Here is a 23272-nt window from a genome sequence, read left to right as displayed (position 1 = left end):
CTTTCATGAGAGTACCAGTATGCCCAAAGTTTCGCTACTTTGATCTATTTAAACATGAGAACACATAAATACAAAATGTAATAAAGACTACACTAAAAGTCACTTTCATAGATATTTGGAAACTATACTAAGATTATCTTTTTTCCCCCAAATAAGCAAATAAACAAACACAAATAAAAACAAATCAAACACCACACACAAAAAAGTAAAAGCATTTCAAAATGGGAGGCCATCTTGTGATAAAAATCATTTGTATTTTTAAACTGGGTTTTCATAAATCACAGTGTTCATTTTAGTTTAGATATTGTTAGATCCTAGAGAATAATGTAGCTAACAGTAGAAAATGTAAGTTCTATATTATTATTAGTTAATTTCCAACTGCTTTGCCAACAAAGTTATAAACTATCTTTATAAAAACTAGGTGTAGGGGCTGGGAAGGTGGCTCAGTGGTAGAGCGCTTGCTTTGCATGCATGAGGCCCTGGGTTTCATTCCTTAGCACCACATAAGCAAAAAGAAAAAAGCCGGAAGTGGCGCTGTGGCTCAAGTGGTAGAGCACTAGCCTTGAGCTGAAGAGCTGAGGGACAGCGCCCAGGCCCAGAGTTCAGGTCCCACAACTGGACCCCCCCAAAAAATAAATAAAAATAAAAACTAGGTGTAGTGATTTATAAGGCTAGGTGGCCATGAACCTCTATTACTTTATATTTTACTCAAAGAACATCACTTCTGCTTACTTGATATCTGTTTAACAAGATTCTCACCCTAGAAATTAGAAAATTAGCAAGAATAAATGAGATTGTAACCCAACAGGCATTAATCAGGTTTGACACCAATGCCTTATGAACATTCTATGGTGTCAGAAAGTGGCAACATTAATTTTTCTTCTGTAATGTAATGTATGTTTTCCTCAGAATAAAGACATTGTCCTTATAGACCATTGCCCCTGAACAAAGCACTTATAGTAAGCAATTGACACAAGGAGACATTGCCTTAAAATCCATTGACATCTTGAAATAAAGCATTAAGTTTCACTCATGAGTTCTAGTGACTACTCATACCTGGTAAAAGAGATGCTATGTTTCCATCCCTTGGACCTTGTTGAAGGGCTGGCCAGGCACAATCCTTCTGCTTTGCTGCTGTGAAAATAATTGCTACCTGTGATTTTAACTGATGCTGCAGTTTTTTATGCCCTCAAAGGATACTCAAGAGTACTAAAATGTCATGCCATTGTAAGTGGAAAACACTAAAACAACAGGATTTATAACACTCATAACATTCATAGAGCACATAGACAGCCCACACAGGCAGAGTTCATAGAAATACATATGTGCATACAAAGGAAGCACCCTACATGATATGTTTGCATATGCCTTCTGGTGGACACCGACAAAGAGCATGCTGGTTTTTAGAATGTTGGGAATCTGCCCCTCTGTAAGCATAACCACCTGCTCGAGCTGAGCTGTAGTCCTTAGCCACAGTTTTCTCCTATGCATATCAGGCTTCATTCCTAACTTGGAAAAACTATGCATTTCTGGGCAATGTGCGAATTTTCAAAGTACTTGGGTTCCTTCTTTTCAGGTATACTTCTCTCTGTGAGCAGCAAACATGAATTATTATTATGCAGAATTCTTGGCATTCAGAAAGCTACTGCTGTGAGACTAAGCACTTATTTCACTGAGGAGGGAGCTGCAGCGTTCTGGTAAAGTGGGTTCTGCTTAATTCCAAGTAGAATTCTGTGGAATAGGGTAATGTATTCAGGGATCATTGTGGATGCAGTTTATGTTTTTGCAGAAAGATTGAAAGAGGATGAAACCACCGTTGTTAATTCTTCAGGTCGTGCAGCCCTGTTGATAAGCAGAGATAGGTGAAGTGGCTATGCAGCAGAGATGGTTGAAGTGGTTTGCAAGAAGGGAGCTTGGGGGACCCTCATCTCCCTCTTCCTCTTCATTGTGGAGAAAACATAGCCCAGGCAGCTCCCAGCTTACATTATTCTCCAGACTACTGTCGAGAATTTCTCTGGTGGTCTCTTCCCATACCAATAAAAAGAATGGACACTCTGCTGTAAATGATGCAGTTTACCAATCATTTCTGCTTAGGCTGTCCTCATCAAATGTTTCCAAAGGAGCACAAAGACCATTGAAACTTTCCGTCTTTCCCTGGCCATGTTGAGGGAAAATACAGGGAGAAGTACATACTTGATTTTATAGATACTTTATTGGGGAGCTCTCCTTCTAAAGAGAGGGAAAAGATCTCCAAGGCAGCAGTGATAACTGAAGATAGGGTCAAATAGGAGTTCCTGATATCGAAATCTCTACCTGTGAAAGTCAACTTTTTTCAGTTGCATTCATTCACCTTCATTTAAACATACATGCCAATCTAGTACTAGAGGGAAATAATTGTCCTAGAAAGGTTTGCTACATGTTTGTAAAAAAATGCATTTATGCAGAAACTGTAGGTAAAGTTCATATACACAAATACATGGCTTTGTTTAAAGACTATTAAAGGATATCATATTTCAAACATATTGGAAGATTTTTAGAATAATTCTGTAAATACTCTTTTATTTAAAAGGTGAAAAATCTGGGCTGGGAAGGTGGCTCAGTGGTAGAGTGCTTGCCTTGCATGCATGAGGCCCTGGGTTCGATTCCTCAGCACCACATAAACAGAAAAAGCCAGAAGTGGCGCTGTGGCTCAAGTGATAGAGTGCTTGCCTTGAGCTGAAGGGCTGAGAGACAGCACCTAGGCCCAGAGTTCAGGTCCACGACCGGCAAAAAAAAAAAAAAAAAAAGGTGAAAAATCTCATGGTTGAGAGAATACTCTGTGATCATTTTACTATTTTCATATATTTAACTTTTATTTATTTATTTATTTTTGGTCAGTCGTGGGGCTTGAACTCTGGGCCTGAGCACTGTCCCTCAGCTCTTCAGCTCAAGGTTAGTGCTCTACCACTTGAGCTACAGCGCCACTTCTAGTTTTCTGGTGGTTTATTGGAGATAAGAGTTTCATGGACTTTCCTGCCCTGGCTGGCTTTGAACCTCAATCCTCAGATCTCAGCCTCCTGAGTAGCTAGGATTACAGGCATCAGCCAGCAAAGCCCTGCTCACTTTTTAAATTTTTGTTCCAGTATTGGGGCTTAAACTCAAGACCTCATGATCTTGCCTGACTTTTCAGTCAAGGCTGGTGTGCTACCTCTTGTGACATAGCTCCACTGATGGCTTTTACTGGTTAATTGGAGAGAGTTTCATGGACTTTTCTGCCTGGGGTTGGCTTTGAACCATGATCCTCAGATCTCAGACACCTGAATTGCTTGGATAACAGGCTTGAGCCAACATGGCCTGGCTTTTTTGTTTTGTTTTTGTTTTGTTACTACTTTCTTTTTTTAAAAATAAGTTTTTTATTGTGAAAATACTGTATAGAGGAGGGTTTACAGTTACATGAGCAAGGTAATGAGTATATTATCAGGCATTGTTATCTCCTCCCTTGTTTTCCTCCTACCATCCCTTCCCTCCCACCTCCACAACTACACTCCCCCCCACCATGCCCCCTGCCCAAATTGTAAAGTTCGTTTTTCGACCAAATGTCTTGTACATCTCATTGTTGCAATGGGTCAGCCTGTATCCCTGTTTAAATAATTTGTGTTTTTCTTCTCCTCCCCAAATTATACCACATCAAATACAGTGAAAACAGGGGTTATACCATGGGAAAGGGACATACAAAGAAACAAAATATCACGTGGTATCTTATAAATACGTAAGGAAAATAGCAAGAAAGAAAAAAACCACTGTGTCCTTATCTTGGGGTTCATTTCACTTAACATCATCTTATCTGACCTTTTCTGCTTCACATATACTAGTTATTACAAATAAGGGGAACCATGGGACCTATGTTTCTTTGGGCCTGGCTTACTTCACTTAATATAATTTTTTCCAAGTCTTTCCATTTCCTAACAAATGGGGCAATGTCATTCTTTCTGATGGAGGTATAGAATTCCATTCTGTATATATACCACATTTTCTTGATCCATTCATCTACTGAGTGGCATCTGGGTTAGTTCCATATCTTAGCTATGGTAAATAATGCTGCAATAAACATAGTTGTGCTGGTAGCTTTAGTGTGGTCTTGTTTGTGATCATTTGAGTACATGCCCAAAAGTGGGATTGCTGGGTCATAGGGGAGCTCTATGTGTGTTCTTTTGAAGAACCTCCTCAGTAAATGGTGCTGGCAAATTGGTTAATCACTTGTAGAAAATTAAAGCTAGATCCTTATATATCACCCTGCACCAGAATCAAGTCCAAATTGATCAAAGACCTCAGAGTCAAAGTAGACACTGAAAACATTACAGGACAGAATAGGAGAAACCCTATGTCTTCTTGGCATAGGCTGAGAAATTTTCATTTTCTTTTTTTTAATCTTTTTTTTTAAATTGTGAAAATACCATACAGAGGGGTTACAATTACATGGACAAGATAATGAGTACATTTCTTATCAAGCATTGTTACCTCCTTCTTTTTTTCCCCTTCCTATCCCTTCCCATCCCCCCCAACATCCGCCCCATGCCAAAGTTGTAAAGTTCGTTTTTTGACATGACGTCTTGTACATCTCATTGTTGCAATGGGTCCACCTGTATCCCTATTTAAATGATTTGCTTTTGCCCTTCCCCTCCACAAATTATACCAACATCAAATACAGTGAAAGCAGGGGTTAGAGACCCAGAAACAACAAATCAAAGAAAGGTTGGACAAATGGGATTGTGTGAAGCTGCAGAACTTCTGCATGGCAAAGGACATAGCTAGCAAAATCAATAGAAAGCCCATGGACTGGGAGAAGATCTTCACTAGCCATACAACAAACACGGGTCTCATATCTAAAATATACTTGGAACTCAAAAAATTAAATCCCCAACAACAAATCCTCAAAGAAACAACTGCCCAATAAATAAGTGGACTAAAAACTTAAAGAGAAACTTTTTTGAAGAGGAAATAAAAATGGCCAATAGACACATGAAGAAATGCTTAACCTCTCTAGCCATAAAAGAAATGCAAATCAACGTTGAGATACCACCAAACCCCAGTTAGAATGGCTATAATCAAGATCTAATAACAACAGATGCTGGAGGGGATGTGGCCAGAAGGGAACCCTATTGATTGTTGGTGGGAGTGTAATCTTGTTCAACCACTTTGGAAAGTAGTATGGAGGCCTGGCTTTTTATATTGAATTTTTATTTATTTATTTATTTATTATTTTTTGGGTCCGGTCGTGGGGCCTGAACTCTGGGTCTGGGCGCTGTCCCTCAGCTCTTCAGCTCAAGGCTAGTGCTCTACCACTTGAGCCACAGAGCCACTCTGGCTTATTATTATTATTATTATTTTTTGCTTATGTGGTGCTGGGGAATTGAACCCAGGGCCTCTTGCATGCAAAGCAAGTGCTCTACCACTGAGCCACCTTCCCAGCCCCTACATTGAATTTTTAAAGCCGAATTTAATTGTCCTGAATTGTCCCAAATTCTCAGAGGTCTCAGCCATTGAACAGAACTCCACTAGGGAAGATGGGGTGATACAGAGAATCTGCCTTATTCTTCTTGTATGGCAAGAAAACAGAGAAGCCACATGTTGAGCGGTCAAGTCGAGAGTCTTTATTAGAAGGCCAGCGACCACAGGTGAACTCTTGTCGCCAAGGCCTGTGACCCTGTGAATACACTTAACACTGTCAGAAAACTAAGCTATAAGAACAGGAGAGGAACGAAAGAGCAGAAAAACAATGTCAGCAAATCACATCACCTCCAATAGAGAGCTGAAGTGAGACACTATGTGGACGGGGAGGAGAGTCAGGAGACAGAACAGTAGCAGACAGGGGACATGGTGTACCCTGCCTGAGCTGGTCCGGGCCTAAATAGGATCACGTCAGAGGGCAGGGCCTCTGGGAGCTTGAGAGTTCATGACCCAAGACTGGCGGGTCCAGTAACCTATTATTCAAGCCCCACCCCACCCCTCAGGAATTTATTCATGCCATCACCTGGGAGGTCGGACTTTCCTGCCTCCACTATGAAGACAAGATGGCTCCAATTAAACTGAATACCCTATCATCCACCACATGGCCAAGATGGCCTGGGTTAAATTCACCATCCCTACTTCATTCTCACTCTTCAGTAAGATGGGCTGGTATTTCTCAGGTTTCTTCTTAGATACTTCCAGAAACTCTCCTACATGAATACTCAAAGAAGCTAGAAAGTTCACTTCCATTACTCACAGTGTATCTAAAGAGTTTTACAGCATTCCCCTTATTATTGGGGATACATTCCAGGTCCCCAGGAGACATCTGAATCCAAGGATAGCCCAATGCCAAGTTTACCATGTCATTTCCTAAACAGGCACCTCTGATAATGTTCGTTTATAAATCAGTGACTGTGCAATTAACAATCATAATATTAGACAAATATAACAATGTGTCCTAATAAAAATTATTTAAAACAAATCAATTATTTCAGGAACTTTTCATTTAATAGTTTCAGGCAGTGGTTGACTGAGGGTAAGTTAACTCTCAGATGAAGGGGAGGGTGATTATATTTATCCATGCTTTTCTTAAACTAGTGAATGCCATTCACTGCTTACATAGAATTTCCTTCTTTTGGCACAAAGATTTTATTTCACCCATGCTTCAGAGAGCTTCACAAGAGCTGATGCTCACAAGTTTTCCAATCCTTGTCTTGGTTGCTTGCCAGTTCTCTCCAAATAGTCTTTGAATTTTCTGGATTTTAAGTGTTGGAGGGGATCATTTGATCATCTTATGTTTTGCACCAAATTCCTTCTATTATTTATTTATTTGCTTATTTATTTATTTGGTGTGTGTGTGTGTGTGTGTGTGTGTGTGTGTGTGTGTGTGTGTGTGTGTGTGTGTGTGCCAGTATTGACTCTTGAAATCAAAGCCAGATACTGTCCTTTTGCTTTTTCACTTAAAGTTGGCACTTTACCACCTGAACCTAAGCTCCACTTCTTTCTGTTGGGTGGTTAATTGGAGATAAGAGTCTCACTAATGTTTCTATCTGGCTGGCTGCAAACCATATCCTCAGATCTCAGCCTCCTTCATAGCTAGAACACCTGGCTGCTACAATTCTTTTTCTCTTCTCCTAAAAGTGTAGTTCTTTCATTTTTTTAACCATCTAGATTTGTAGCAAAATGTGTTTCAAGGGAAGATATAATCTGAAAGGACCTTTAAGAACTCCCAGGTCTTTCTTTCCTGACTCCTCCCTTTTAATTAAAAAAAAATTGTGCTGGACCTAGGGCTTCAACTCAGGACCTAAGCACTCTACTTGAGCTTCTTTTGTTCACCTGAGCCATAGCTCCATGTCTAGATTTTTTGGTAGTAGAGATAAGAGTCTCACAGATTTTTCTGCTAGGGCTGGTGTTGAACTGCAATCCTTAGATCTCAGCTTCCTAGGTGGGTAGGATTACAGGTGTCAGCCACCAGTGCCCTGTTTAATTTTTATAGAGTAGGCTTCAAGTCTTTTTAGACAGCAAAGTAGTTAGTCAAATCTAAGAAAGTGCCAGTGGCCATTGGATAGCTTTTAAGGCAAAAGTCAGGGGTTGACTCTACAGTCTACTGTGAAATGCTTTGTTCTCCCTAGAAAACTCCCCTTTACTAAACTTTTCTCCCCATCAAATGGTTTTGTCTAGTACTGCTTAGTAGAAGGGAACTTGCCTTTGGATGTCCCTGTCAAAGGTCTTTTCTTCTGATGATATCTGACTGGGGTTAGGAGTCCTAGGACTTGAATTCCCTGCAGAGTTTTCTCTACCTATTGCTGAAAATGTGAGTAAAACATGAATTTTCTGTGACTTTTTCCAGACATTCTTAACCCTTCCATAATGGCCAGTCAGTTAGAAGCAGGTAGCCAGGACTTCTCTGCAGGTGTCCCTAGAATGGCTCATATTGCAGTCACAGCCACCCTTCTTCTCCTCTGCCCAAGCTGTCCAAAGGCCGCAGGAAGAGACCCAGGGCTTCTGGAGCTCCAGGTGGTAAATAGAGAAAGCCTGGAAGGGTCAGGGACACTCTCTTCTGTGGGGTTTCTTCTGCTGTGACCACAAGCTACAGGAAGCTAATGGAGTGTGAGGATCTCCTACAGCTTCGGCAAATCTAAGTTTCAGTCGTAGAATTTACTTCTGCTTAAGTCAGCCCAGGTTCTATGACACATATCCAGTAGATTGAATTTCTGAGTTTATCCTTCTAGTTTTGGAGGCCAAAAGTCTAAGATCAAAGTGTGTGTAGTTCCAATGTCAGTGGAGGGCCTGCCTGATTCCCACAAAACAGGCACTCAAGGAGAGGGACAGGAAGGGGAGGAGGAGAGAGAAAGGGGGAAGAGGAGAGGAAGAGGGAGGGGGAAGAGATGGAGAGAAGTAAAGAGATGGGAGAGAGTGAGGGAAGGAGGGAGAGAGAAAGAGATACAGAGAGAGAAAGAGAGAGAGATTGAGAATGAGCACTGTCAAATTGTTTTATAAGGGCCCCAGGCCTAATATGGCTCTACTACTTTACTTTCATGACCTAATTATCTATAAAATAAAACCATCTACTCATACTCAGAGTTAAGATTCCATTATAAGAATGTGGGGAGACACAAATATTCAGTGCATAGCATCGACCCATGACATTGCAAAATGCTCTCTTTTGGGGAACCGAGCTGCAGACTTGAGCCCTTGATTTATTCCTCTCAAGGCAACAAGGAGGATGGGTGATCTAGTCTGGGCTGTTGGTCAGTTTTTGAAAGTTGTCAACATTCTCATTTTATAGATTCTTCTCTTAAGTTTTTGCATTATTCATGTGTCATTAAGAATACCAGCTCCTAGAAAAGTGTGGCTGAAATTAGGAAAGCAACTCCATTTGTAATAGCCCCACAAAAAATAAAATACCTAGGAATTAACTTAACCAAAGAAGTGAAGGGCCTCTATGATGAAAACTTTAAAAACTTGAAAAAGGAAATCAAAACAGAACTTAGAAAATGGCAAAACCTCCCATGCTCCTGGATTGGAAAGATTAACATTGTGAAAATGGCAATACTTCCCAAGGCTATCTACAAATTCAATGTGATACCTATCAAAATTCCAATGTCATTCTTCAAGGAAATAGAAGAGGCAATCCAAAAATTCATATGGAACAATAAAAGATCCTGAATAACAAAAATGCTCCTCAACGGAAAGAACACTGCTGGAGGAATATCAATACCAAATTTCAAACTCTACTATAAAGCCATAGTAATCAAAACAGCTTGGTACTGGCACAAGAACAGACCTCAGGACCAATGGAATAGAATTGAAAACCCAGAAATGAACCTACAGACCTATAGCCATCTAATCTTCGATAAGGGAGCTAAAACAATAGAATGGAAGAAAGGCAGCCTCTTCAGTAAATGGTGCTGGCAAAATTGGTTAACTACTTGTAGAAAACTAAAGCTAGATCCTTATATATCACCCTGCACCAGAATCAACTCCAAATGGATCAAAGACCTCGGAGTCAAAGCAGACACTCTGAAAACATTACAGGATGGAATAGGAGAAACCCTAGGTCTCCTTGGCACACGCCGAAATTTTCTTAATAGAGACCTGGGAAACACAACAAATCAAAGAAAGGTTGGACAAATGGGATTGCATAAAGTTGCAGAGCTTCTGCATGGCAAAGGACATAGCTAGCAAGATCAATAGAAAGCCCATGGATTGGGAGAAGATCTTCACTAGCCATACAACAGACAAGGGTCTCATATCTCAAATATACTTGGAACTCAAAAAATTAAATCCCCCAACAACAAATCCTCAAAGAAACAACTGCCCAATAAATAAGTGGGCTAAAGACTTAAAGAGAAACTTCTCTGAAGAAGAAAGAAGGATGGCCAATAGACACATGAAGAAATGCTCAACCTCCCTAGCCATAAAAGAAATGCAAATGAAAACAACATTGTGATACCACCTCACACCAGTTAGAATGGCAAAAATCAAGAACTCTAATAACAACAGATGCTGGAGGGGATGTGGACAGAAGGGATCCTTACTTCATTGTTGGTGGGAGTGTAAACTTGTTCAACCACTTTGGAAAGCAGTATGGAGGTTCCTCAAAAGACTCCACATAGAACTCCCCTATGACCCAGCAATCCCACTTTTGGGCATTTACCCAAATGTTTACAAACAAGACCACACTAAAGCTACCAGCACAACTATGTTTATTGCAGCATTATTTACCATAGCTAAGATCTGGAACCAACCCAGATGCCCCTCAGTAGATGAATGGATCAAGAAAATGTGGTATATATACACAATGGAATTCTATGCCTCCATTAGAAAGAATGACATTGCCCATTTGTTAGGAAATGGAAAGACTTGGAAAAAATTATATTAAGTGAAGTAAGCCAGGCCCAAAGAAACATAGGTCCCATGGTTTCCCTTATTTGCAATATCTAGTATATGTATGAGTCAAGCAGAAAAGGTCAGATAATGTGATGTTAGGAAAATGAACCCTTAGATATGTATTTAAATGTTTTTTTTCTTTCATGCATTTGTTTCTAATGCATTTATAAGATTATCTCTTTGTTGCTTTGTATGTCCCTCCCCCACAGTATAACCCCTGCTTTCACTATATTTGATGTCAGTATAATTTATGAAGGAGAAGGGGAAAAACAAGTTGTTTAAGGATACAGGTGGACCCGTTGCAACAATGAGAAGTACAAGTTGTCATGTCGAAAATGAACTCTACAACTTTGGTGGGGGTGGGAGAGGATTGGGTGGTGGGTAGGGGGAGGCTGGGAAGGCATGTGAAGGGTAAACAAAAGCGGAGGCTGCAATGCTTGATAAGAAATGTACTCATTATCTTGCCCATGTAATTGTAACCCTTCTGTACAGTATGTTCATAATTTAAAAAAAAAAAAAAAGAATACCAGCTCCTGGACAGAGAGCCACAGGCTGCTGGAATAAGCCCTGAAAAACCTGCCTGTTAGCTTAGTAGCTACCATTGTCAGCCCCCACCCCCACAGACTTTTAAATCAGGGAATAGAGGCACAGGGCAGAGAATGAACTTCCCAAAGAATGCCCAGCTGCCAGCTTCTCATGACGTGGTTGAAGTTGGACCCCTCTGTCTTATTGCTGGGTTGTGTTCCATTTCTCCATAGAGAAATAATATGAACAGATTCCTTCAGCAGACCATCCTCATGTATAATGCTGTCCAAGGAACCATTCATGTAGTGTTATCACCCCATGCCTGATATTTTCAGGGTACTGGCATGACACACAGGGGAAAGAGTTGGGAGTATGATAATTCTAATAGGACTTATAGTCAGATCTTCAACTGTTAGAGGTACAGAGTAGGGTTTGACAGGTGCCTGCTATGTTTGAGTGACTCTTCCAAGGATTTGTGAGTTGGATCCTTGAAAAAGTGGTCCCTTTCAGAGGCAGTGGGACCTCAAAGGTGTGATTGAGTTATGGACATTGTTGCTCTTAATAGGAGTTGGTGTAATTAAAAAAAATTGTACTGGTACTGAGGCTTAAACTCAGGGCCTTAGTATTGTCCTTTAGCTCTTCACTTAAGCCACACATTCACTTTTGGCTTTTTGCTGGCTAAGTGGAGATAAGAATCTGGAGGGGGAGGATGGGAAGGGATAGGAAGGGGAAACAAAGGAGGAGGCTACAATGCTTGATAAGAAATGTACTCATTATCTTGCCCATGTAATTGTAACCCCTCTGTACAGTATTTTCACAATAGAAAAAAAAAAGAATCTCATGAACTTTTCCTTTGCAGGCAGGCTACAAACCTCAATACTTATATCTTGGCTTTCTAGGGATTAGCACCTGGCTGATGTAATTCTTGTGACACTATTTCTCAAAAGGCAGTTGTTATAAAAGAGCAAGTATGAATCCTGAATCTCTCCCTGGCTTCCAGCTTTATCATGTGATGTCTCCTTTCCAGATAAACTCACACCCTTGTGTGCCTGTCATGAAGCCCTCTCAAAGACCAGAATGATGTGGGTTGGATTTCCACAGCCTCCAAAACTGTGAACTAATAAAAACCTCTTTTTTTCCTTTTTTAGTTTTAATAGCTTGCGATGTTTTGGAATGAAATGATGATAGAGCTTTTAACGACTCTATTCTATTTCTTTCTTCATTGGTGAATTTTTTATTGTTATTGTAAAGGGATATAAAGAGGGATTGCAGTTACCTGTGTCAGGTAATGAGTATATTTCTTTTTGAACAGTGTTAGCCCTTCCCTTGTTTTTTTTCCCCAGTTTTTCCCTCCTGATACCCTCACAAGTTGTATAGCTTATTTTCAACATACTGTCTATTGACTATTACTGCTGCATTTGTTCACCCTTTGTCCTACCATTTTTATACTCCCCATTACTTCACCAAAACCGATAAACTGACAAACAAAATGAAAGGTACAGAAAGCAAAACAGAGACAAAGGAAAATAACAAAAACCCATCTTTCCATTTCCTAACAAATGGGGCAGTGTCATTCTTTCTGATGGAGGCATAGAATTCCATCGTGTATATATACCACATTTTCTTGATCCATTCATCTATTGAGGGGCATCTGGATTGCTTCCATATCTTAGCTATGGTAAATAATGCTGCAATAAACATTGTAACCTCTCTGCATGGTATTTTCACAATTAAAAAACCCAGACAACCCTCCCCCCTCAAACCCTCTTGTTTCCATTTCTTGGAGTTCATTTCAATAAATATTATTTCATAGGATCATATACACATAACTATTGTGCCTTGGTGATTCTCTCTTAAGAATATCCTCCTTTGGTCTCACTGTGTGAATATCTAGAGTCTTGTATAAGTTATCATGTCCAAATGTACTTTTTTGTCTTTTACCATCCAGTGTGTTTATTTGTGGATTTCTAGGCACATAGAATTCTATGCTTCCATCCGAAACAATGATATTATACCATTCATAAGGAAATGGAAAGTCTTGGAAAATTATATTAAGCCAAGTAAGCCAGACTCCCCCCCAAAACATAGGTTGCATGGTTTCCGTCATTTTCTGTAACTAGAAAACCTCTTGTCTTTAGCTATTATTCACCATTGGGAATTTTGTTAGAGCCATGGCATGTAGAGTACCCAACAAGCGATAGACACATCTATTAGCAATAAAACTGAAAAATAAGACTAGGTCCTCACAAAAAATTCTGGCAAGATGGCTCAAGGGAAAATTCTGAATGATTGGTGAGATTTAAGAGGAGCATCTTAGGTGATATCATCCAGGCAGAGAACTGGGGTTAAGGAGAATAGATAAGCCAGGGAATCTGTATTTTAAAAACAGCGTGATTTTGCAGCAGGATGAGTTTTAAGCTGAATGGTAAGGCAACAAAGTAAGGTATAATGCTGGTAGGATCTGTTGAAGGGTGGTCCAGAGACCCGCAGAGCCTGACTAGATGAGACTGAGGTTGGAGGAAGGCTTCTACTGTAAAATAGGAGGGGCACATGCAAGAGAAGGCTTTGAGGTGTATTCTATAGAACTTGGCAATGGTTGGATAGGAGGGAGTAGGAGGTGAAGCCATTGACTGGCCCAAGTTCTGCCATGCTATGGCATATCATTTCTGCCATGACAGAAATGAAAGGTTCAGAGTAGGATTCTGGGTCCTCTTCTGCACTGTGAACTTCTGAAGCTGGCTATCAGTGGGGAAGCCGGATGGGCAGCCCTAGGGGTGGGTGGAATGTGGGTGAGAGTGAGAGGTGAATCTTTTGGGAGTCATTGATTCAGAAACTGTAGTTGGGGATCTGTGGTGGAGGCAACTAGGCTCTGTCACTGTGGAATAGGCAGAATTTTGAGCTGAGAAAATGTGAGGATCAGGTGGGTATTTGTCTCCTGAAACTCCTTCTTTGCCTAAAAGCAAAGTGTCCTAGAACTCAATTGTCCTGAGCTCATTCCCAGCAGTTCACAGCCTAGGAAGACTGACTCCTACCACTGTCACGAGGAGTTGGTTGCAAGTCCAAGAGACTTTGTCATAAACCACCATGTTGCTCATGTACTCTCCTAATGGCCCGATTACGTTTTCCTGTTAGGATCATTTGTGTATTAGAAAATAATCACATATATGAATCTCTCTCTTTCCCTCTCCCTCTCCCTCTCCCTCTCCCTCTCCCTCTCCCTCTCTCTCTCTCTCTCTCTCTCTCTCTCTCTCTCTCTCTCTCTCTCTCTCTCTCTCTCTCTCTCTCTCTCTCCCTCTCTCTCTCTCTCTCTCTCTCTCTCCCAGGTACTATATGAGTAAAACATTTGTCTCTTTTTCTCATGAATCTTATGTCAGTTTAACTTACAGAACTCAGTTCAAGAAGGTAAAGAAAACCTATTTCCTTCTTCTGTATCATCTTTAAAGGACAGACAGGGAGGCTGAGACAGGGACTGTCTCCAGAAGAGAAGACTAGGAGAAAACTTGAGGAGAGTAATGGAGGAGCCCCAGGAGAGTTTGAGGAATGAAAGGTCCCAGGAGAGACAAAAACATATCTCACAGTGACTTTGAAGGGACTAACTGCACTTTCTGTTTGCTCCTCAGCATCAAGTTTGTGGACCAGCATCTCATGTCACCCTGGTGACAAGCTGACAGAAGAGGTAATGCTGTAACTATGCTCTTTTTACATTCCTTACCAAGGCTGAGTGACTTGGCTGAACATATTTGGCTGTGATGAAGGGGGCCAAGGCCAAGCCCCGAAGTGACAAGTCATGTCATCTGTTTCTCCAAACCAGAACAAAATTCTGAAAATCCAACATTTAGCTTCTGGGAAATCTTTTGGTTCTAAGTCAGCAGTGCACAAACTCTTGCCTACTGGGAAAAACCTGGAAATAAACTTTTATTGGTATAGGGCTATGCACATTCATTTATGTGCTCTCCTTGGTTACGTTCTCAATACAACAGTAGAAATGACTATTTGTAAAGAGACACACAGAGCCTCACAATTACTGTTGGCTCTTTATGGGTTACATATGAAATGTTACAAATTAGGGATTCTTATTCAGTCTGATGTAAAATTCTTGCCCCAATGAAGATAAACCTGCATAAATCAGATACAGCGCCAAAGTCATTTTCATCCAGCAGGAAGTAACACAGCTACTTACTTGAACTGCTATTGCTTTACAATGATTCAAAAGAAAGGGCAGATGAGGAATGAGAACCTTGTGGTATGGATGAAGCAGCCCACTTCACCTCAGAGAACAGCCAGGCCCAGTAAAAGCTTCACATCTATCAAGATCACCGGAAGTGTGAGGTGTGGGGTGTGGACTCAGACAATGAGCAGGCATCATACAGAAGTGACAGCAAAGAACTTCCAAGGACTGGGGATTTAGCATCCAAGGGATACCAGCTAATTTGTCCTCCATCTATTAGTGAGGTCCCCAGGGCCCTCAGGAAGGACATCTGTCTTTCCCTATTCTTCAGTTGTGTCTGGCAGTACCATAGGTTCCTTCAAGACACAAGGGCATCCCCTGGGCTGGCAACCTCTCCAGGGTTTCTGAGGTGGCAGTCCTGCTGGGCCACATCTGTCCTTATCTATATTCACACCTCTATTGTCTCACTTTGGTGACAAATGTAAATTAGTGGCTTTGCCCAAACATGCTAGCCTCATTAGCAGGTGATTTTGATTGGCACAAGGCACTAGATGCCCAGTTTCTTCAGCTTTAGCTCCACCCACCCTGGGGCGGCTTGGCCTTCCAGTTTGGCTTCTAGGGGAGAATGAATAATTGTGAGGTATACATAGGAAAACCTTCCTCAAAGGAAAGGTCTGTATTCTCATGGACCATTCTTTGGGTCGCAGGTGAATCTCCTCTGGTCAAAACACTGAGCAAATCTAGGCAAAATAGACCTTGATCTAGAAAGAAACTTAAGATACTTACTGTGGGAGCTTCCAGGGCAAAATAGTCTACAAAATTACAATCCTGTAGATGAGAAGTAAGAAAATACGGAGTTTTAAAATCTGTTTAAATTCATACTTTCTGAGTAAAAAAGTATTTTCATTGAGTATAATCAAACCATCACAACTTTGTTTTTTGTTTTAATTAAATCTACAAGTTTATGTGATAGTCTCTGTCCCTGTCTCTATTTCTGTCTGTCTGCTTCTCTGTCTGTCTGTCTGCTTGCCTCTCATACACACACACACACACACACACACACACACACACACACACACACACACACACACACACACACACACACACACACACGATGGTAAGAGGGTAGGCAGTGTGCTTGAACTCAAGTCCTTAAGCTTGCTTGCTCATGGCTGGCATGTTACCATTTGAGCTGTATCTCCAGCCAAGCTTTTGCCTGAGTAACTGGAGATGGAGTCTCTAGGACTTTTCTGGGCTGGAAAACTGAGAACTTTAATTATCCTGATCTCAGATTTCTGAATAGCAAGAATTACTAGTGCCTGGTTAGTAATTTTCTGTCTTACACCAGATATTTAAAAACATAGAATATCTTTTGAGTTTCTCTAACATTGGACAGTGTTACTGTAATAATAAAACCTTAGAAATTCAGTTAAGGGTAATAGTTTTGTCATTAACAAATATCCTTACAATTCTTGTGGTTCTAGAAAGTTTCAGATTGTCTTTGTTGGAGAAGAAATTCTTTATAGGCCTTTTTATGGCAACAATGGATTTGTTTTGTAAGCATAGGTTAACTTGGAAGATCTAAGGTAATAAGGGGGTTAAACAAAATATCTGATAGCAGTAATGATTTCTGCTATTTTTGGACAGTATATACTCTATGATGGTGGGCAGTCATTTTTTTCTGCAAATGTCTTGAAGGTAGGTTTTTAAGCTAGTTATAGGGTGATAATATTGTACTGTTGCCCTGACTGGAAACGTAGGGACACAGAGATATGCCTTTTGAATTTAAGGCTAATGTTTTAACTTTCAGGTAGAAATTTAGTATATATCTTCTCAAGTAAGTCAAATTTTGTGTCTTTTCCCAAAAACTCTGTAAAAGTAACTAAATTGAATTTCTATTGTATTGTATTCTTGTTCTGTCTAGTTCTACAAAATAATCAATGAGCAAAAGATAATTTAGCAATTGAGCATGTGATTTTTCTGCAATTTTCTTATGGTTTTCTTTCTTTTTTATATTTATTTACATTAAAGTGGTACCAGATCACATTATGTTGCTCAGTCATGTTTTGATCTCCTGAGTTCAAGAGATTATCCGTCTCAGCCTCCTGAGTGGCTGGGAATATAGGTTCCTATTATTAGAGGCAGAATACTTTATGCTTTATCTTCATGAGGTCAAATATGCGGTAAAAATTAAGCAGTTTGGCCAGTTGTTTGGAAGGTCAAGACTAAACAAGCATCTGGATTTCTACAGTGATCCCAGTCTCTCTGTTAATAGTTTCATTTATGGGTTTTATGAAAAATTCCTCATCTCAATTACAACAGTTAATTGTTTGTATAAATATATCTCTGTATCTCTATCTCTACGTATCTGTTATCTATCTTCCTAATAACTATCATCTCTCTGTGTGTCTATCTATCTCTCTATCTCTCTATACATCTATATCATTTTGTGCTGGCCCAGAGGCTTGAACTCAGGGCCTGGGTGCTGTGTCCTTTAGATTTTGCTCAAGGTTGGCACTCTATCACTTTAAGCTACAGCTCCATTTCTGGCATTTTTGCTGGCTAATTGGAGAAGAGTCTCATAGATTATCCTGCCTAGGCTGGCTTTGAAGTATAGTTCTCAGATCAGCTTTCTTAATAGTGCTTGGCATTTCTCTTACATGTTCTTGTGACTCAACATGCATCAGACAGTAGATTAGTTTCCAAGTGATGTCATGGTCCTTTATTTCCAGAGGAAGATGTCATCCTGAGTGATCAACACACAATTCACAAATAGGATCAGCTGTCTTGAATTGAATCTTGCCTTGGCCTTTATCTGGAGTCAACAGAAAAGAAATCATCATTTGCAAATTTATATCTGAAGAATTCTTACCATGTGAAGATTTAAGTTTCAAGGGCAAAAACATTTTGTGTTGGCTTTATTGCCATGGTACCAAGTACGTCCTTCATAATAGCTTTAATGACCTCTCCCCATTACATTTCTTCTTTTCATTTCTTGTCATCTCTCTCCCGAGACCGACTTTTTTAAATCTTTTTTTCTTTTCAGCTTCTTTCCCATATATTCATAAAGGTGTCCATGAACAGAAGAGTTCTCATTTCATTGCTTTTTCAATGTTGTGGGGTGTGTGGATAATTTTATATTTCTCTACATTCACAAAAGTGAAGAAGATAGAGCAGATCTGGGAGAATATGCTGATAGTTGGAGAGAGAAAGGTAAATGGGAGCTGTAGAAATTTTATTCACAAAATAGACATTTTTCAAATTTTAATGAGGAAATACATTTTCCATTCTTAAGTTCAAAGAGAAATAAGGAATAGATGTAGTAATATTTGCCAGATTTTACATTTATTAAAAGCCAGGATAGACAGGAATAATCACATAACTCAATATTTATGATGCTGCAGCTTCTATATAAATATTAAAATGAGCCAGTTATCATCAGAACTATTTGTTGTTTGTATTTGCTTTCAAATTTTAATGAACACAAACGCGACTGATGTGGTAAAGTTCAATCCTGAGAAAATAACTCATTTGTCCATTGATGAATGTAACCATAGAACCATCATGGGAGAAAGTCACTTTTTAAACTAAATGAAAGTTTACAAAGATAGACAAAAAAAAAGCACACTTCTGCACTGGGGAGATGAGGTAGATATACTTTTCCCTGTTCCTTCTGCTAAGAGGAACTAAAAGCCACAGACTTGTATATGTACAAAGCATCAAAGTCCAGTTAGTGTGAGTTCATGCTGAGAAATGATATATTGTGATTACTCTAGCTATGTTTTTTGGCTTACTATGTTCTGAACTGGATACTGGATAGACAGATAAGCTGGGAATCCCACAAAAGACCCACACGAAAAACATCCAAAGAACCAGGAAAGGACAGCCTCATTTGGCCCAATAGAAAACTTCTAGACAGTAAATGCCCCACTACATAAAAAGACAGCTCAACAAACCTGGCTCCATCCAGTTTGGGGGAGAGTCTACATTTCTACCTATATGGGGCTGTAGCACGATGTCTCACTCCCCACCCAGCTCTAGTTGCTTCAGACAAAGGCAATTGGAGCTCGATTCTCCTTCTACTAGTAATAATGGGTCCTTTCCTCACCCAAGGTGGATTTAACCCCTTCTTACTCCAGAACTGCCTGTAGTGATTAAGGACTCAATAGTGAGGAAGGACCACTCCCTCCTTTATTTGTGAGTCAGTCATTCAGAGATGACCTGCCAAGAAAAGGGTTTTTCCTTTTCCCCTGTGGGGCCCTTAGAAAATTCATAGGGAGTAGTAAGCAGGGACTTTCATCCTCCCAAACAGCATGGGCTCAGTGAGTTCTAGTGAGCAGATACCCCAGCAGCAAAACCTGAGGCAAAAATGAACCTCATCAGCTGTGAAAGGAGGTGGACAACTGAACCTAGGCTCATATGCACATGAAATGGTGCTATTTTTGCTTACCAGAGCAGTGCTAGATGATGCCTGAAGATATACAAGACTTTAATACAGTCCTGTGAACAAAATATCCAAAGTTCTCAGGCTTTAAGCTGGGATAACCAATCACACATACCAGAAAAACTATAAATGGAAAGAGAAAGATGAGCAAGCTAGGATCCAATGGCCCATATATTGATAATCCTATTACTCAAGAGGCTGAGAATAGACATTCCAAGGCAGCCCAGACTCTGATCTTCAATTAACCAGCAAAAGGAGGGAACTGAAAGTGTGATTCAGAAGGTAGAGTGGCTGTGAGCAAAAAAGTAGAGTTACCATGAAAAATCCTGGTTGGCACAAATCCAGGATTGGCACAAAAAGGAAAGAAAGAAAGAAGAAAAGGAGGGAAAGGAGGAAGGAAAGAAGGAAGGAAGGAAGGAAGGAAGGAAGGAAGGAAGGAAGGAAGGAAGGAAGGAAGGAAGAAGGAAGGAAGGCAGGAAGGAAGGGAGGGAGGGAGGAAGGAAAGGAGGGAGGGAGGGGAAATATGGAAGGAAGGAAGAAAGAAAAAAGGAAGGGAGAAAAAAAACAATGGGAGAAAATTAGCACTCACTAATGTGGAGATGACAAAGATATTGAAATTACCTAACAAGGATGGAAATTAGCTATCTAAAATGATTCAGTGAGAAATTACAAACATGCTTGAGACAAATAGAAGCTGGGAAGTATCACCAAGAAGAAGATATAAAAAAAACAACATGAATATTTTTAAGCTGAAAAATTAATTGCAAATAAGAAACTCAATAAATGGAATCAACAGTACATAAAGAAGGCAGAAGAAAGAGTCTATGGACTTTGAAGATAGCTAAATTGATATAATTCAAGCTGATACGCAGAGAGAAAATACATATGCATGGGGGGATTGAGGGCCACAGTGATAATTCATATAATAAAAGGTCTGTGTGTCACTGAAATACCAGGAGAAATGAAATATTGATACTTAGACACTGATAAGTTGTAAATATAATTTCTAAAGCAATCACTAAAAACCTTATTCAAGGATATGTACTTCAAGCATGACAGATTGCTAGGTTTCCACATCTCATGCCTGTAGTCATACTTATTTAGGAGACTGAGATCACAATTCAAAGTCAGCTAGTAAAGAAATGTTTAAGACTCCATTTCTAATTAACCAACAAAATCATGGACTGGAGGTATTGTTTAAGTGGTAAAATGCCAACCATAAGAAAGAAAGCTGAGTGATCATGAGGCGAACAAAACAAAACAAAACATAAACACTATATAAAATTCAAAGTCTATTTCCCAATACTTTAAGTCAATCCAGGAAGGTAGGGGAAAATGGGTACATAAAGAACAAAATAACATAAAGAACAAAACATAAAGAACAAAACAGAAAACAAATAAAAAATGGTAGACTCAAATTTTACTATACCAACAAACAGATTAAATGTAAAAAAATCTCCAAAATATACAAATTAAGAGATACAGGCTGGTATACTGAAGAAGCCCATAGCCCAATTGTATGCTTTCTTCCAGGAAAATGATCAAATCTAATCATACATGTGGGGGCAGGAATTAAAAGGATGGAAGAGATATGTTATGCAACCTTCAGTTAATGAAAAGTAAGGGTAGATACATTAATAATTAGATATAACAGATTTCAGAGCAAGAAAATTTTGCAGTGTCAGAAAAGCATATTACAGGATGATTAAAATGATAAATAAATTAACAATTCACCAAGAGGACATAGCAGTATTAAATGTGCATGTATTTAAAAGCAAAGTTGAAAAATACATGAAACAGCCTGAGATCTGAGGATTGAGGTTTAAATCCAGCCCAGAAATGAAAGCCTGTGTCTTATCTTCAATTAACTACGAACAAAAGATAGAAGTGGAGCTGTCACACAAATGGTGGAGTGCTAGCCATGAATACAAAAGCTCAGGCACATGGCCCAAGCACTTAGTTCAAGCCTCAGGATTGGTACACACACACACACACACACACACACACACACACACACACACACACACACACACACACACACAATTCCATCCCCCAAACTCCAGAAACTTAGTAGACAAATACACACATGTTGAATTGCCCTAAATAATTTATAGAACAAGACAGAACCATAGAAAGACTACAGAAGAACACAATAAAACCACCAACCAGCAGGATACAATGAATAGTTGCAAAAATGTTCCACAGAACACCCAAATATGTACATTTTTCAAAGTGACTATGGGACAAAACTAAGATAAACCATATGCTAGGCCATGAAATAAACATTAAAAATATAAAATTTGAAATCATAAAGGAGAGAGAGAAAATTCCTAAACAACTGAAAATAAATAATACACTTCAAATAATCCATTAGTCAAAGTAAAAGCATCAGAGGAAATAAAACATAGCCATTATGCATGGAATTAACATTTGTGAAATATAGCTAAAGCAGTGATGAGAGGAAAATCTGTAGCATTACATAATTAAAGTAGAAAAGAGATGATCTCAAATCAATATATATGTATATATATATATATAACTCCCACCTACATAATCTAGAAAAAAATGAGAAAAATAGATCCAAAGCATTTAGAACAAAGAAAACAATAAAAGTAAAGAGGACAAGCCAACAAAGCTTAGAAGGGGGAACTGGATGGGTCTTTAAAGGAGAGAAATGCATGACAAATGTGCCACACATGAGCTTGCTGTATTCACTTACTAAAAGTGTTTTGCTTATGCCATAAGGTATACTGTATAGATGTCCATGTCATGTGCAAATAGGGACATTTTCCTTCTTTTTAGTCTCTTACTGTACAGGCTACATCTTTACTTCTGTTGCTGAATAGCAATGAAATGGATGCACTTCTTTGTGTTGTTTCCAGTCTTAAGGGGAGAAAGTTCATTCCAAGAGTATTATATTAACTTCTTATTTTAATAGATTTTTAAGATGATAGAACATTTTATTATTATTTTTGAGAGTTTATATCAGACATAGTGTTGAATTGGTCACATGATTTTATTCTGCAATTATAGGAGGAAGTTGTGAATGTTTGTTTTTAGCCTGTTAATGTAGTAGAAGATTCCATTGACTGAGTTTTGAATATTGAACAAGCCTGACAATTCTATAATAAACTCTAGTTAGTCATGCTATATGCTGTTAAAATTCTGTATTAAGGGAAAAAATCCTCAAATCATCCACTTATAAAATTGGATAAAGTCATCAGGAGCCATTTTGCCAAATGATACATATAAATAAAAATAAGCACATGAAAACATGTTCAATGTCACTGGTCGTTTTGAGAAATGTAAATTAAGATCACAATGAGATGTGGCTAGATATCTATTAGAAATAGCTTAAAAAGTGGTGAAAATATCATATGCAGGGAAAGATACAGAAAAAACAGATCCATCAATGTGTTGATGGGAATGTAAATTTATTCAGTCACTCTGGAAAATTGGCAGATGTTAAGTTTCTTTCTATAAAATTCGCCACCCCCACACCCCGGTTAGTATATTGAAGGGGAGGGCTCCAATGCAACACTCAGAGATGGAACATTTGGGAAGAAGTTAGATCATGAAAACAATGGTTTCATCAATGGATTAATCCATTGGTGAATTCATAATAACACAGCATTATTGGGAAATAGAGGGAACCAGAAGTTCCCTACCTGAAGGATCTAGGTGGTGGGGAAGAGGTACCTTGAAAAGGTGTGCTTTGTCCATGGCTTCTTTTCTCTCTGCTTCTTGGTTACCAT

At 39.3% G+C, this 23272-nt stretch overlaps 1 non-coding gene across 1 annotated transcript; it reads right to left on the bottom strand.

Annotated features, from left to right (window-relative positions):
- Positions 1–5376: 5376 nt before the first annotated feature.
- On the bottom strand, positions 5377–5441 carry Trnaa-ugc (transfer RNA alanine (anticodon UGC)). Its single transcript has one exon. It is a non-coding gene; the product is annotated as a tRNA-Ala (tRNA).
- Positions 5442–23272: the final 17831 nt, after the last annotated feature.

This window comes from Dipodomys merriami, unplaced genomic scaffold (assembly GCF_024711535.1).
Source record: "Dipodomys merriami isolate MVZ:Mamm:240054 unplaced genomic scaffold, mDipMer1.0.p SCAF_36, whole genome shotgun sequence".
Classification (NCBI taxonomy): Eukaryota; Metazoa; Chordata; class Mammalia; order Rodentia; family Heteromyidae; genus Dipodomys; species Dipodomys merriami.
Note: the sequence above shows the minus strand (reverse complement) of the source record. Positions and strands in the feature narration are given on the sequence as shown.